This window comes from Haemaphysalis longicornis, unplaced genomic scaffold (assembly GCF_048455015.1).
Source record: "Haemaphysalis longicornis isolate Haplotype H1 unplaced genomic scaffold, Haemaphysalis longicornis Haplotype H1 scaffold_4, whole genome shotgun sequence".
Lineage (NCBI taxonomy): Eukaryota > Metazoa > Arthropoda > Arachnida > Ixodida > Ixodidae > Haemaphysalis > Haemaphysalis longicornis.
This window is the reverse complement of record NW_027526361.1, coordinates 177,623,288-177,638,452: the sequence shown is the minus strand read 5'-3', so window position 1 is coordinate 177,638,452 and position 15,165 is coordinate 177,623,288. Positions and strand designations below refer to the sequence as shown.

The 15,165-nt window shown below is 54.6% G+C and overlaps 1 pseudogene; it reads left to right on the top strand.

Annotated features, from left to right (window-relative positions):
- The first annotated feature begins 4,880 nt into the window (after positions 1-4,880).
- Positions 4,881-5,747, top strand: LOC144180117 (uncharacterized; annotated as a pseudogene).
- Positions 5,748-15,165: the final 9,418 nt, after the last annotated feature.

Genomic DNA, 15,165 nt, shown 5'->3' with positions numbered 1-15,165 from the left:
CCCTTCTCTTCGACCCATTGGCCCAGCTATCGACCCATCCCCTCACCAGCTACCTGGGCAAGCTTCTCGAGAAGATGCTAAACCAGAGGTTCGTGTACTTTCTTTAGTGCAAGAGTTTTCTCGAGGGCTACCAAGGGGCTTGAGGGCAGGGCGCTCTACCAACGACTTACTTGTGGCACTTGAATTGTATTTCAAGGACGCCCTCGTGCACAAAAAGTTTTGCCTTGCCTTGTGTTTCGACAACGAGAAGGCCTATGACTTCGCTTACCGTTACACGATCCACAGTGAGCTTAGGTCTTTCGGTGATTCGGTAACATATAAACACAATTGCTAGTTAGTTTTCAAAGAGAACCCTTCGCGTGAGATCATGTTTTGCGCTCTAAAAGGTTCACGTTCAAGAAAATGGCGTACCGTACAGTGGAGTGCTGAGCTGCACTTGAAAACGCGTTTTCACGCACAATCTCTTATGTACAATCTCGCACAATCTCGTATGTAGACGACGTTCAGATATCCTCTAAATCGTTACATCATGTAATATATCAATCTGCGAGCATAAAATTCAGTTTGGCGTAAAAAAACTTCCCGGCAGGGCAGAGTAGAATATTTTTAAACCTAACCCTGAGAAAAGCTCTTGCACTCAGTGGTCAAGGCGTTGGGCTGCGGAGAGCGAGGACGCGGGTTTGATTCCCGAGCGCTTAAGGCGGTTTTTTGATGGCGTCAAAATTAAAAATGCCCGTGTGTAGGAGATTTCGGCGCACATCCTCAGGTGGTTAAAGTAATACGGGGCTCTCTCCTACGGCGCGCCTCGTCGTCTGCTTTCCGTAGGCGCGCTAAACACTGCAATCAATCAATAAAAAGCCCTTGCGTTGTGTTTTCCAGGAAACATGGGATGCCTCCGGATCCAGACATTACTCTTAGTGGTGTGTCGATTGCTGTGAACAAGAAGCACAAGTTTGAGGTGTTGTGTTGAAGCAAAAACTGACATTCGTCCCTCATAGCAAGGTGCGGTGGGAATCGTGGAGTACCACGACACACGATTCCGAGCCGGCGCGCGCTTCGGGAGAGCCTTGTGCGCGGGAACCGGTCCGGCGCTACGCTGGTTCGTCGGCGTCCCCCGAGAGATGGCACCACCGATCTTAAGTGCGGGCATAGGCGCGCGGGCGCGGGCGCCGCGGGAGACGGGAGAGTCGGGTAGTCTCGTCGGATGCCCGTTTGGGGAGAGATCGGCGGAACATCGCGGCGGTGATGGATACATGCTTCTCACGTGGGAGCTTTGTTTGACGCGCGCCGTGAGTGCCTGCCTCCCGTTCGCGGTCACGACCCGCACGGCGTGATTCGTGAACTCCGTCGAGCCTTGTGCTCGCATACTTTGGGATTCCTCAAATAAACGGCTGTGCTTCGGCACTACTGTCCACTGTGTTCTCGTATCGGCGAACCTCGCTGGGCTGCCGTAGGTATAGGAGCCCGAGTGGTTGAAACACCGGGAGCTAGCATGGGGGCCAACTCTAGAGTTCTGGCAAGGTCTCCGAGGAACCCCTCACATATCCCACATGGCGCCCGAACATGGGTGTCGCATTCAGACGAATTCGACGTTGCTAGCTCCCGGAGAAATGCGTTGCTACAGTCGTAGCCCGCTACCCTTTGTCCGGAAGACTTCCTACGAAACGCCTCGCGCCAATCGGTTGCAGGCAGACAGTTATGATGCCCGATACAGCCGTGACAGCAAATGTGTCAACCTTCCTACACGCACCAGGCGGTGCGTCAGAAGGATACCTGCGAGCACCGTATTCGCGGCTCGCTTGCGAGATGGGGGTGCGTAGGCCTTGTTCCAACATGGCGGCGGGTCGCTCTCCTCGTAGCGCCGCCTCCGGCAGTCGCGCCGGCGGCGACGGTTGAAGTTTCCCGCAGGCGCGGCGGACACTACCGAGCGAGGGTGCGGTGTTTGGGAGTTCGCAAGCCGCACGATGAGCCCGCCGCTACTGCGCTTCGAGTCCGAGGCGGAGTGTTTGCCGATTTGACGTCTGAAAACGAGCGAGGGGGATTGCTAAAAAATCAGTCTCGTCTCGCTGCTGGGGAAGCCGGAGCGATGGGACCGTTGTCTCCACGCTTCCGGAGTGCGTGCGTCTCCATGCCGTGAAGTCTCCGCTCGAGATTGCGTTTAAGCAGTTAGAGCTTCGCGCGGCTCGGCAGCGGGCTCGTTGGTCGGGAGAGATCGCCAGTCTTAGTAAGAGACGGACTCTCAGGCGACCTATACCGGTGATGTCCGTCCGTAAGCCGCTGGTATTGCGGTTGGCGCTGGTTCTACGGCAGCTTGTATTGCTGCGAGTGAGTTGCAGGAGCCCCGCCTGGTTGATGCTGACGCTGCTTTGCCGACCAACGCACCAGGCCGAAATAGCTCGGACGGGTGTTTCGATGCCAACAACCCGTAATAGTCAGGCGAGCTGCCTCAAGGCGGGGGTGGCTACTGGAGCGCAGTTGCCGGACTCGTAATTCTGCGAGCAAGAGAACCTGCAAGGGGCAGTACCCTCGGGCATGCAGGTTTCCGGCCAGTCACAGAAGATTGCGGAGTACCGCTGCTCCCGCCTTCAAGTATGGGGATCGTCTGCACCAGTCGGCGAGAGCGAGACCTGCAGCAAACGGATACCACCGGGAGCCACGCCAGTCATCACTGTCACGCACATCGAGGATAACCTGCTGAACCACCGGCGGGGCCGAGCGCGGCCCGCGGAGCTACTGCCAGTTGCTGCTCCGGCCTGCCGGGCGGCAGCAAACCGTTCGGGAGGACCTGCGGCCGAAGCAGCCACGGAACCCATGGAGGCGGTGGGATCTGGCGCCTAGGCGAGCGGCGCGAGCCTTCGGGCAGCCGCAGTGGGCGCGGCCGTTCCTGTTGCCGCCTCGAGCTGGGAGTGGGGGTCGCATCATGGCGCGACCCCGGCCTTCGTCGGCTGCTGCTGCAGTCTACCCCCGGGCCTGCCAACCTGCTGTGCTGCCCAACCGCGAGAGACTCGGAATCATTGCAATGTGTTTGCGGGTTTTTGAGGCGAGCATCGTGACGACGGCATCGTGTGGAGAACCTTGGTGTGGACTGGCATGGGAGTGGTTTTCGGTGGCTGCTTTGATGACTTGAGACGTCGTGACGGGTGTGGTGAAACGTGGCGTCACTCGACTCAAGTGGCGTCCAGTTTTAGGGGGGAGGAGTGTTGGAATCGTGGAGAACCGCGACCCGCGATCCCGAGCCGGCGCGCGCTTCGGGAGAGTCTTGTGCGCGGAAACCGGTCCGGCGCTACGCTGGTTCGTCGGCGTCCCCCCGAGAGATGGCACCACCGATCTTTAGTGCGGGCATAGGCGCGCGGGCGCGGGCGGTGCGGGATACGGGAGAGTCGGGGAGTCTCGTCGGAGACCCGGTCGGGGCGAGATCGGCGGAACATCGCGGCGGTGATGGATACATGCATCTCAGGTGGGAGCTTTGTTTGTCGTGCCGTGAGTGCCTGCCTCCCGTTCGCCGTCACGACCCGGACGGCGTGATTCGTGAACGCCGTCGAACCTTGTGCTCGCATGCTTTGGGATTCCCCACATAAACGGCTGTTCTTCGGCACTACTGTCTACTGTGTTCTCGTATCGGCGAACCTCACTGGGCTGCCCACGGCTGTGCATGGGAGTCCGCGTGGTTGAAACGCCGGGAGCTGGCGAGGTCCCCGAGGAACCCATCACATATCTAACAGTAGTTAAGCATGAATGTCTGAAAACGATGAATATCGTTAGGCTTCTCTCTCACTAATCTTATGGTGTTGACCAAGAACTCTGGTTTCGACTCTATACAGCCTTGATTGGCTCTCGTTTGGACAGTGCCAATGCCTTGTGTGGGATAGCGACTGAAACAGCTTGTGAATGCTGTATGCAGTGCTTCACTTCGAGCTTCGTCATGCGTCAGGAGCTTTCCGCACCAGCCCGGTCTCAAGTCTGCGTTGAATGTAACAAGTCATGCCATGAGAACCAACGCACGTACATAGACCATCTTTATTCTTTTAAAATCTCATCAATGTCTAACCATCCTGTTAGGTCAAGCTTTACCTATACGCCCATACGCCAGCTTCCTTAAAACCCCCCATTTATTTCATTCCCCTCACATACACAGCTACAGTAAAAGCATGCGACCTCTGAGTCTCCTTTGTAGGAACGGCGCGCAGAAAAGGAGAAAGAGGTGGTCCCGGGCACGCGCAGCGTGTGCGCGCTGGAACGAGACGAGAGACTGAGGCAGTGCGTGCCTGGGCTTCGAAGAGATCGGACGTCTGAGCACGGGTTCGGTTGTGACCTGACTAAAGGTGTGGTTTCTGGGGACTTGGTGTCTTTCTTGGGAGCCGCGGCCGGGCGCTAAGACCCCGGTACCACATTTGGCGCCCTGAACGTGGGGCCGGCCGTTGGTTCTCGGGAAAGACATTGTGGTCTTCTTCCTCTTTGTTCTAGAGCGTTCGCTGTTCGCGTCGTTGGTGTCTGGGGTATTCCCCGGTAATTCTCTGGAGATTTTTGTGTCGCTTTTCTCGCAAACAGTGGCATTTCCCTTGTTGATTGATTGTGGGGTTTAACGCGCCGACGCAACGCAGGCGATGAGGCGCGCCGTAGTGGAGGGCTCCGGATTAATTTTGACCACCTGGGGATCTTTATCGTGCGCCGAAATCTCGTACACACGGGCGTTTTTGCTTTTCGCCTCCATCAGAAAAGCGGCCGCCGCGGCCGGGAATCGAACCCGCGACCTCGTGCTCAGCAGCACAACGCCTTAGCCACTGAGCCACCGCGGCGGGTCGGCATTTCCCTTGTAATAGCGCGGCGGCGGTAATCGCTGTGTGCCTTTTTTTTCGCTTCGTGGTGCACGGGATTCCATCATGGAGCATAGGCTTCGCCGGGGTGCAGCCACGCCTTCTGCTCGACGGAGCGTCAAGGCCGATCCTCACGGTGCCGGCTTTAGATCGGATGCCTCGGCGGTCGTCGCTACCCTCGGCCCGATCGCACGCCTCCGCGAGAATCTTGTTAATCGCTTGGAAAATCTGCAGGTGGGGCCCGCTGGTTCCGGGCATGCGCCCCCCACGAGCCTCGAGGTGCCGCAGCGCGTGCCGGCATTCCGCTCGAGCCTCGCAGTGCCGCGGTTCACGGGCTATGGCGACTTCAAATCCGTGGCGGACTTCCTGAGCGATCTCAATGTTTACAAGATGGCGTAGGGTGCTTCGGACGAGTTCGTGTTGACCCGTGTCCTGCCGGTTGCCCTGGAGGCATCGGCTGGTCTTTGGTGGCGCCTCCAGACCCCGTTCGCGTCCTGGGCCGACTTCGAGGCACTCTTCCACGAAGAGTTCTTGCCTCCCGACTACGACTACCGCATCCACCGTGAGCTGGAGGCACGTACGCAGCACCCGCGCGAGGGCTTGCTCGAATACATTCGGGCTATCCAGGAGCTCTTCAAGCGAGCTATCCCGGGTGCGTCTGACGCGGAAATGGTAAAGCACGTCTTGCGGCGTTGCCATCCGCGCTTCCGACCTTTCCTGCAAGGTCGTGATTACTCCAGTTTGGAGGAGGTGGCGCGATCAGCTCGAGCAATCGAGGACGCTCTGATATCAGAGCTGAGTTATGTACCCCCTCCACCAGTAGAGGAGGCACTTGAGCCAGCTTGCGCATGGAGAGACACCTATGAGACTTCGCCACAGCGAAGTCCACAGCCGCGTATGGCAGCGGCGGGCTTGAATTACCCCCGCGCATGAGGTCCTTCTGCCCTTGGCGACAGGCAGTTGGAGCGCGGAAGACCACTAGATGGTGCATCCGACGGCGGGAACTCCCCGCAGCGATGAGAGCCAGGGTTCCTGCGTTGGGAAAACAGGCCCTCTTTACTGGCAGGCTCACCGCTCCCCGACCCGAGTCTCTCCCTTGGGGGTCGGCAACGAAATCCTCTGAACTCCAGAGGTCCTCCTCGTCCGGTCGTCGAGACGGGAGGGTCGCGGGGTTACGTGCCCAATGGAAATCAAGCTGGCGGCTGCTACCGATGTGGACAGCCTGGACACTTCCGTCGTGAGTGTCCTGAAGTGATGGCTCGTCGCCAAAATATCAACAGCCATCAGGAAAACGAGTACGGCCCGCGATGCCAATGGCCACCAAAGCATCGCTATGGGCTCCGGATATGACGAACGGCGAAAACTCTGCTTGTCGTGTCGAAGCGCCAGCACAGGCCATAGCACCGCATGTTTCTGTTTACATGGTTGGAGCGGACGTTGACGCCTTGATTGACACTGGCGGCAGTTTGTCGCTAATTGGCGATACAGTGTTTGAACTTCGCAGAACACGTGGTGTCAAGTTGCGCAAATGCAGCACCCATTTGCAAGTGGCCAATGGTGCTGTTGTTGAAGCACGTGGTGCTGTGCGATTGCGCATTTCTTACGCAAGCAGAAGGTGTCGGCAGCGCTTTAGGTACTGCCCGGGTTTGGTGGTGCCCATGATTTTGGGCAGGGATTTCATTATTCGCGAGGTCCTCCTGCTTGACTTGGCGGGTGGTGGTTACAGATTGGGCAATGACGCAGAATTGATACCTTTTGTGGCGCCAACGCATATCTGTACCGTGCCAAGGTCAGCTGCAGTCGCAACGCAATCGGTGTTGCCTGAGCGAATCAGGCAGCTGCTTAAGAAGTGTCCTAGCAGTGACTATGAGAGGGAGCAGCTCGCCTATGTGCTGGAGCCGTTTGCCGAAATGTTCACGGAGGCCCCTGGGCGGACAACCGTACTTCAACATCGCATTGACCCCCTTGGAGCTGCAATCCACGGCCGCTCAGCATCCAGAAGAAGGCGAAACTGCACGTCGCCCTCGAGGAGATGCTGAACACGGGGGTTGTGCGGCCTTCGCAGAGCGCCCATGCATCTCCAGTCGTGTTGGCGCCAAAAAAAGACGGCAGTGTACGTCTCTGCGTGGACTACCATCGTCTCAAAGACATAACTGTGAGAGACGCTTATCCTTTTCCTGCCGTAGAATCCATCATTTCCTCGCTTGGTGGTGCACGCGTGTTCACCACTCTAGATTGCTCACGCGGCTTTATGCAAATTGAAATAAACCCTGATGATATTCCTAAAACCGCCTTCACATGCTACAGGGGTTTTTTCGAGTTTGTGCGCATGCCGTTTGGGCTGAAAAACTCCCCGAGCTCGTTTCAAAGATTAATGGACATTGTTCTTGACGATGCACGTCATAAGTACGCGATGGCCTATGTGGACGACGTCGTCGTCTTTTCGCGTACCTTTGAGGAGCATCTCGTGCAACTCAGAGATGTGCTTGACTGCATGAAACGCGCCGGTCTCACCATCAACCCTAAAAAGGTCCAACTCGCGACAAGCAAAGTTGACTTGCTCGGCTTTGTCGTGGGCAAGGGAGAGTTTCATCCTAACGATGCCAAACTGAAGGCAATTACGGAGTATCCGTGCCCGCGTGACGTTAAGAGCTTGCAGCGCTTCTTGGGCATGATAGCCTTTTACCGTAGCTTCATCCCTCATTGTGCGGAGCTGTCACGTCCGCTAAACCAGTTACTACGGAAAGGCATAAAATGGCAATGGGAGAAGGCTGAACAGCAAGCTTTTTAAACACTTTCTCGCGCAATCGCGGAAACAGCGGCATTAAGGATACCGGACCTTAACAAACAATTTGTCTTGGGGCCCGATTCTAGCGACTATGGACCGGGCGCAGTGCTGATGCAGGAGTTTGAAGGTGTTCTCCGTCCCGTCACATTTGCTAGCCATGCGCTCACTCCGGCTGAGCGCAATTATACGGTCACAGAACATGAGTGCCTAGCAATCTTGTTTGCACTGAAGAAATTTGACATGTATCTTGACGGAGCTTCTTTCACGATTCAGACAGACCACATGACATTAACGTGGCTGCAGCGTTTGCAGAACCCTGCTGGTCGTCTTGCGCGCTGGGTGATTGCGCTTCAGCGCTACGATTTTACTATCCAGCACAGGAAGGGTTCGCAGAACCAAGTCGCTGACGCGCTATCGCGCGCGCCCCTGCCACCATTTTCGGACGCGGAAGCGCCGGCGCTGGTGGCTGCAGTGGATACTTACGCACGCTGGGGTACGCTGGTGAGCAGGGCAGATCTTCTCGCGGCGCAACGAGCCGACGGACTCTGCCGTAAGATCATTGAGCACGTCGGGGCACAGTGCGCAGCTCCCACCAGCAACAGCGGCGAGTTTGATACATATGTGTTGGCGGAAGACGGTCTCCTGCTACGGTATATCCCGCAGGACGATGACGAAGCTAATTCCCCATTCCGCGCTGTTGTACCGCGTAAGCTTCGGAGGGCTTTCATCCGTTACTTTCATGATTCAGCTCTGGCTGGACACCGCTCTGGCAGCAAAACTTATGAGAAGTTATGTCGGACTGTCACGTGGCCGGGAATAAGGCAGGATGTGCTGCGGTACGCCAGGAGCTGTCACGTGTGTCAGACAGCGAAACCACGAGTCGGTTGCCCGCCCGGATGGATGCAGTCTGTTGAGAGTAAGAGCCCCTGGCAAATCGTTGCTTGCGATATCATGGGCCCTTACCCCCGCAGCCCGCGTGGGAATTGTTATTTGTGGTGACGGACCATTTCACGAAGTGGGTAGAGCTGTTCTCGCTACGTACCGTCAATACACCGAATGTATGGAGGTGCCTAATGGAAGTGTTTTCGCGCTTTGGGTTCCCCGCACAGCTCATAACTGATAATGCTACGTATTTTACGAGCAAACTGTTTGAGGACAACTGCCCAGCCGTAGGCGTGAAACACAAACGTACAACCACCTATCACCCTCAGACAAACATAACTGAGCGTGTGAATCGCAACCTCAAGGCGATGCTAATTGCTCATACGGAGCAACACAAGGATTGGGATGCTAAGCTGCCTGAGATTGCATTTGCCACTCGCACCACGGTGAATCGTTCAACCGGGTTTACGCTGGCTTATCTGAATTACGGTCGGGTGATGCCATTTCCTCTCGACAGGACACTTCCAGAAACGGACGCGGGTTCTGGTCTGTCGCCTCATGCTGTGGCCGTCCGCCAGCGCCTGCGTGACGCGATACAGGCAGCCAGGGAGCAGCTTGATGTTGCTCGTCTCCAGCACGCGGAGAAGTACAACCGGGGTCGCCGAGATGTTCAGCTTTCGGTTGGCGACATGGTTCTCCGGCGCACTCATCCGCTGAGCGACGCTTCACGGAAGTTTTCCGCGTCGCTAGCTCCTAAATGGGAGGGCCCTTATACCGTAAGCGAGAAGCTGTCTTCCATCACGTATCTTTTACGCAACAACAGGACAGGTGAACATGCAGGCCCGGTTAATATAGCCGACCTTAAACGGTACCATGCGGACTGATCATGTTTCTCTTTTCAGAGGACGCCTTCGCCTAGCGTTGCGTATGGGCGCTAGCGAAATAACAGAATTAGTTTTTTTTTCTTTTACTATCCACATATTCTTTTTTCTCCTCTGTTTATTCTTGACCTGTCTTTTCTGTAAAGCCTTCATCAGTCCTTTACGGTTCTTGTGAGGTTCACCTGTTCCATAGTACCAGCTTGGCTTCCTCTTTTTTTGTTCCCTTTTTTTTGTTTGTATGTTCTTCTGCGCGCTCTCGTAGATGCCCCCGCCACCACGCAATCTTCCTGGGCCCCCTCGGAGATGGGGTCATTCTGCGTACGCACAGGCCCGTTTCCATCCCTGGCTTCCCTGAGCGCCACGTCACCGCCCTCCAACACTTCGCACCGTGGCCACTTGGACGGTCTTGGAGGCAGATCGCTCGGTTGGCTGGGTGTCCCGCCTCCCCTGGGAACTCCAGCCCCGTCCTGAACGTGGGGATCCAGCAGCTGATGTCCCAGAGCCTTTCCGGGGCCGTTAACTCTCGAATCGACATCCCCAGGAACCTCCATCTATCTACACGGCAGAGGAGCTTCGTCGCCTTTGCCCTTACTGCCGGGTGCCGCAAATCCATGTGCCCACGCACCTGGCAGGTGCTCTGCACCGTGACTGCATGACTGCCGCCATTGCTGCAGCGTCGACTTCCGCAGGACCCCCCACTGAATACTCCGTCGCTGCTGCCTTTTCCCTGCTGCTTCAACACCGCCGGGACCTCCTCCGCCACCCTCTCGCGGCCGACCACGTCATCGACATGCCCGACGAGTCTTGAGTTCGTTTTTGGAGGGGGGAGAGTGTCGGAACGGCGCGCAGAAAAGGAGGAGAAAGAGGTGGTTCGGGGCACGCGCAGCGTGTGCGCGCTGGAACGAGACGAGGGACTGAGGCAGTGCGTGCCTGGGCTTCGAGGAGATCGGACGTCTGAAAACGGGTTCGGTTCTGACCTGACTAAAGGTGTGGTTTCTGGGGACTCGGTGTCTTTCTTGAGAGCCGCGGCCGGGCGCTAAGACCCCGGTACCACACCTTTTAGTTACCATAAAACCGTCTGTCACTAATTTTGTAGTCCCATCGCACCTTCGCCCTATATAATTTGACTTATCTTTTATATATATCGACAAAAAATGACTGCCAAGAAGGGTGATCATCTAACACTTCTTGTCTCGGCAGCGAAAATAGGAGAGTGCAGAATTGTATACGTATGCCTCAAAAACTGCCACCACTGTGTCGTGTACTGCGCACGGACGCAGCTTAAATATTAGTAAAACCATGAATGTATATACTAGTATATTCACAGAAGAGGCTGCCGGTACACGTCTTGTCATTATTCATACCTACAAACTAAAATAACCTAATCCATAATCTGTACTTATTCCAAGAGGGCTCTACGGATATAGCCATAACAGACATCTGTTAAAAAGCATGTTGTCAATTTTATCATTAACACCATGACGCCTTTGTATCTGTCAAACCTCGAATTGACCGCCTGCTGGGGACCAGGTTAGTCTGGGATCGCGGCGAATGAGTCCGCAGATGAAAAGGCCGTTGCTGTTGCACTTAGTACAATAGCAGTTAATATAACTGCAGTTCCGTACACCGAAATGAAGCCAGAGATCTGACAGCTACTTTGCAAAACCGTGTAAACACATTGGAGTGAACAGAACGACAACAAATTTTCACGTGCTAAAGCTGCACTTGGGACTATACACCAGTGACTCACGCAACAGCACACACAAGTTGCTGTAGCTAGGTACAGGATGGGACGCACACATACAGCACTCGCATCTGCTCACGAGGTATTCTAGACATATTGGTAGCAGTTGCACAGTTCACGAAAACCTTTATCCGCACGTACACCTTTATCCATAGTTAACGTACTCCTTTATTGCAAGGCCTTTGACACAACACGACGCAAACACTTCAGATAACTACACAGACTACACATCCCACTACACCCAACACTTTTTCTCTCTGGCGATCCCATGTTTACGGTCAAGCGCGTGTTTAAATGTTTAGCATAAGTAAAATTTTAGACCTAATTTAATACCACGCGTAATCACAACCGGTCCTTCTACAACTGCCACTCTTATCTTTTACAGATTTTATTTGTGCCATTGAGCGATTTTGGGTGATTACGTCTTCACCCCTCATACATAAGCACTGTTTCCGCTGTTCGCCCCAGCTGGTGTTGCACCAATTACATCCAACCATCATCACCATCATCATCTTTCAGGAAAGCTACAATTATAGCCTCCCCTCAAGACTTTGAAATGGGCCCCAAAAGCCATATCTTGCTATATAGGCGGAGGAGTGGTAGAAGCGTGTCTGTGTGTAGGTGCTGCAATATTGTATATCTGATTTGTCTGGGCCTGGAGCTGAGGGTGCACAGGTGCTCTGAGTAGCCCTCAGCTTATCAAGTGAAAACTCGGAGGTATCAGAAGCTGTTAGCGGGTCGTTATCAAGTAAAGGCTTCTTTTCGGTCGCTTGTTTGTGTTTCATAAAAGTGTTTGTGTTGTGTGCTAAACTGGACACGTGTTGGAAGTGTTGGAACGTTTCAAAGAGTCATGCACACTGTGCTAACTGGCCTGAAGTCGCACACCTGCATCGTATACCTCGACGACGTTGTAGTATGCGCCCGGACCTTCAACAAACACCTTGCAAGGTTGGAGCCTCTACTCAAGGCCATTCGAGCGTCGGTGTTAACGCTGAAGCCCAAAAAGTGTCGTTTCGGGTACAAGTAGCTCACGTTTTTGGGCCATGTCGTCAGCGCCGCGGGAGTCCTACCTCCCCTGGCAAAAACTTCAGCCATTGCGAACATCTCAAGGCTGAAAGACAAGGGCGTGCATACTACCGGCGCTTCGTCGCAAACTCCGCACTCATTGCCGAGCCACGCACACGCTTGACGAGAGATAGCACCCTTTTGAGCTGGAAAAGCGACAAAAAGAGCATTCTGCGAGCTGCGAAAACGCCTGCGAAGCCCGCCCGTGCTCGCTCATTTCTACGAAGGCACACGGACGGCAGTGATAGAGACTTGGTGCCGTCTTCGTTCAAAAACAATGCGGTTGCGAAAACGTAATCGCCTTTGCCTGCCGCGGTCTGTCGAAGGAGGAGAAAAACTACTCAGCGTCTGAAAAAGAGTGCCTCGCTATTATATAGACGATTTCAAAATTTCGCCCATAGGTGTATAGTAGACCATTTAAGGTTGTGACAGACCACCATGCGCTGTGCTGGCTCACAAATTTAAAGGAGCCTTCAGGGCGTTTAGGGTGGTTGAGGTTGCGCCTGCAAGAGTTCATCGTTACGATCATCTATAAATCCGGCAGGAAACACTCCGACGTCGACCGCCTGTCCAATGCTCCCATCGACCCACCAGCACAAGGCTCTGATGACGACAGCGCGTTCTTCGGAGTCGTGACCGAGAGTGACCTAGCCGCCCAGCAGCGTGCCGACCCATACACACGCGTAATAATCTACTACCTGGAAGAATGCAACGTCGCCGTGCACAGAACCATCAAACGCAACAAACAGGCATTCGGCCTGAAAAGCCCCGTTCTCGTGAATAATTTCAGCCCTGGAACGAAAATGAAATGAATCTTCGCGACAACATTTTGGAAGTCTGCCACAACGACCCGTCTTCCGGACATCTCGACACAGCGGGCACAATTGGAAAAATCAAGGCGAAGTGCTACTGGCCCCGCCTTACATCTGACGTCACCCACTACGTCCGGAGCTTCCGTGACTGCAAGCGAGGAAAAACGCCATCGACGAGACCCACCGGACTTCTTCAGCCAATCGCCATCCCATCGAGTCTCTTGCAACAGATTGGAATAGACCTTCTGGGCCCGTTCCATGTGTCGCTATCCGAGAACAAGTGGATTGTCGTAGCGACAGAATACATGACACGATACGCAGAGAGCGCCGCTCTTCCAAGGGGGACTGCCCAAAAAGTCGCAAAGTTCTTCATAAGCCAAGTTGTGCTGCGACATGGAGTCCCAGAATCCCTAATCACGGACCACAGAATGGCGTTTACTGCGGAGGTGATGCAAAGAATATTACGCTACAGCAACACGGATCACCGAAGAACGACGGCGTACCACCCCTAAACGAACAGACTTACAGAACATCTGAACAGGACAATCGCGGAGATGTTGTCAATGAACGTCGACATTCAACAAGACTTGGCACGAAGTGCTTCCGTGTGTCATGCTTGCGTACAACGCGGCATTCCAGGAAACTACGCAGATGGCGCCATTCGAGCTTGTCTACGGAAGACGGCCAACTACGATGCTTGACGCCATGCTTCCGCATGTAGGAGACGATGGCCTCAACCCCGACCTCTAAGGATACCTTGAGCGTGCGTACGAGGCCCGCCAGCTGGTACAACGGACACGCAGCTGGTGGATGCGGACGCTACTCCCTCCGACGCCGAGACTCCGAGTACCACCCAGGGGATCGTGTTTGGGTTTTGACTCCCATCCGACGACGCGGCCTGAGTGAGAAGCTTCTACGCTTCTCACTCAGGCCGCGTCGTCGGATGGGAGTCAAAACACAAACACGATCCCCTGGGTGGTACTCGGAGTCTCGGCGTCGGAGGAGCGCTTCTGCAAGAAGCAAAACTTACGTGGCGCGAAGCCGACTTGCGCATTCGTGTGGATGAGACCCAGAATATCCTGACTGTGAGCACGCCTCATCAGCAAACTGCCAGGACTCTCAATCAAATCCGACAATTGAACATTGGTGGCCGAATCTACCCTATTAATCTCTACGGGCTCGCTCCCTCCGAGTCGGCAAAGGGTGTCATCCATGACGTTCCAAACCACTATACTATGGAGCAAATTCTAGACGACCTGTACTTGCCGGGGTATGAGTTTCTCTCGTGTCGACGCCTCGGCACTACAGGAACGGTTGTGATCACATTCCTTGGGCATAAAGTGCCGTTCTACGTGTATTACAAAGGGGTTGAAGTCAGGTGTTACCTCTATAAGAAAACTGTGCCGTACTGCAACAGCTGCAACACCACGGGTCACCGCTCTGATGTATGCCCAAACCCGAACGTGCGAACCTGCGAGCTCTGTGGACTGCGGAATCCTGAGTCGGGACACGACTGCAAGCCCTACTGTGCCCTGTGTAAGGGAAACCATCTGACGGCCAGCAAGGGATGTCCCAAGCGATTCTGCGAGCCCTACATCTTGCGGCGTAAGGCTCTGGATCGGGAGCGTGGAATCGACCGGAAAGCTCCGGCGGCCCAGTCGAGATCTTCACGAAGCACGTCTCGGCGACGGTCTAGCAGCTCAAGGTCGACGGCTCCTATCCCGACAACTACCACATCGAGGAGCTCCCAGTCTACATCCAGATCCAGATCTCGGAGAAGGAAGAGCAGCTCCCATACACAACCAGAGAATGAAAAGGTGAGCTGGGCTGAAGTTCTTTCTCTCACTGCTCACGCCCCCAACTCCGCGTGTACGAAATGTAACCAGATACAAGCTGAAAATGATAGGATTAAAGCTGAGTGCTCTAAGCTGGAAACAGAACTTCAGAACTTAAAAAAAGAATTTGTGTCCTTAAAGACTTCAGTAACCCAGTCTGCAGAAACTCAAAACCACTTGGGTGCGCCTGAGAAACGCCGCAAAGTGGACGAGAACAAAGGACACGTTCAAAACTCACCAGAAATTCAGCAGCTAAAATCAGACATGAGAGAAGAAATTAAGCAATCCTCAGAGGCAATCACCAAAATGGTTGGCGAAATGATAAAAGAACAAGTAGTTAACCT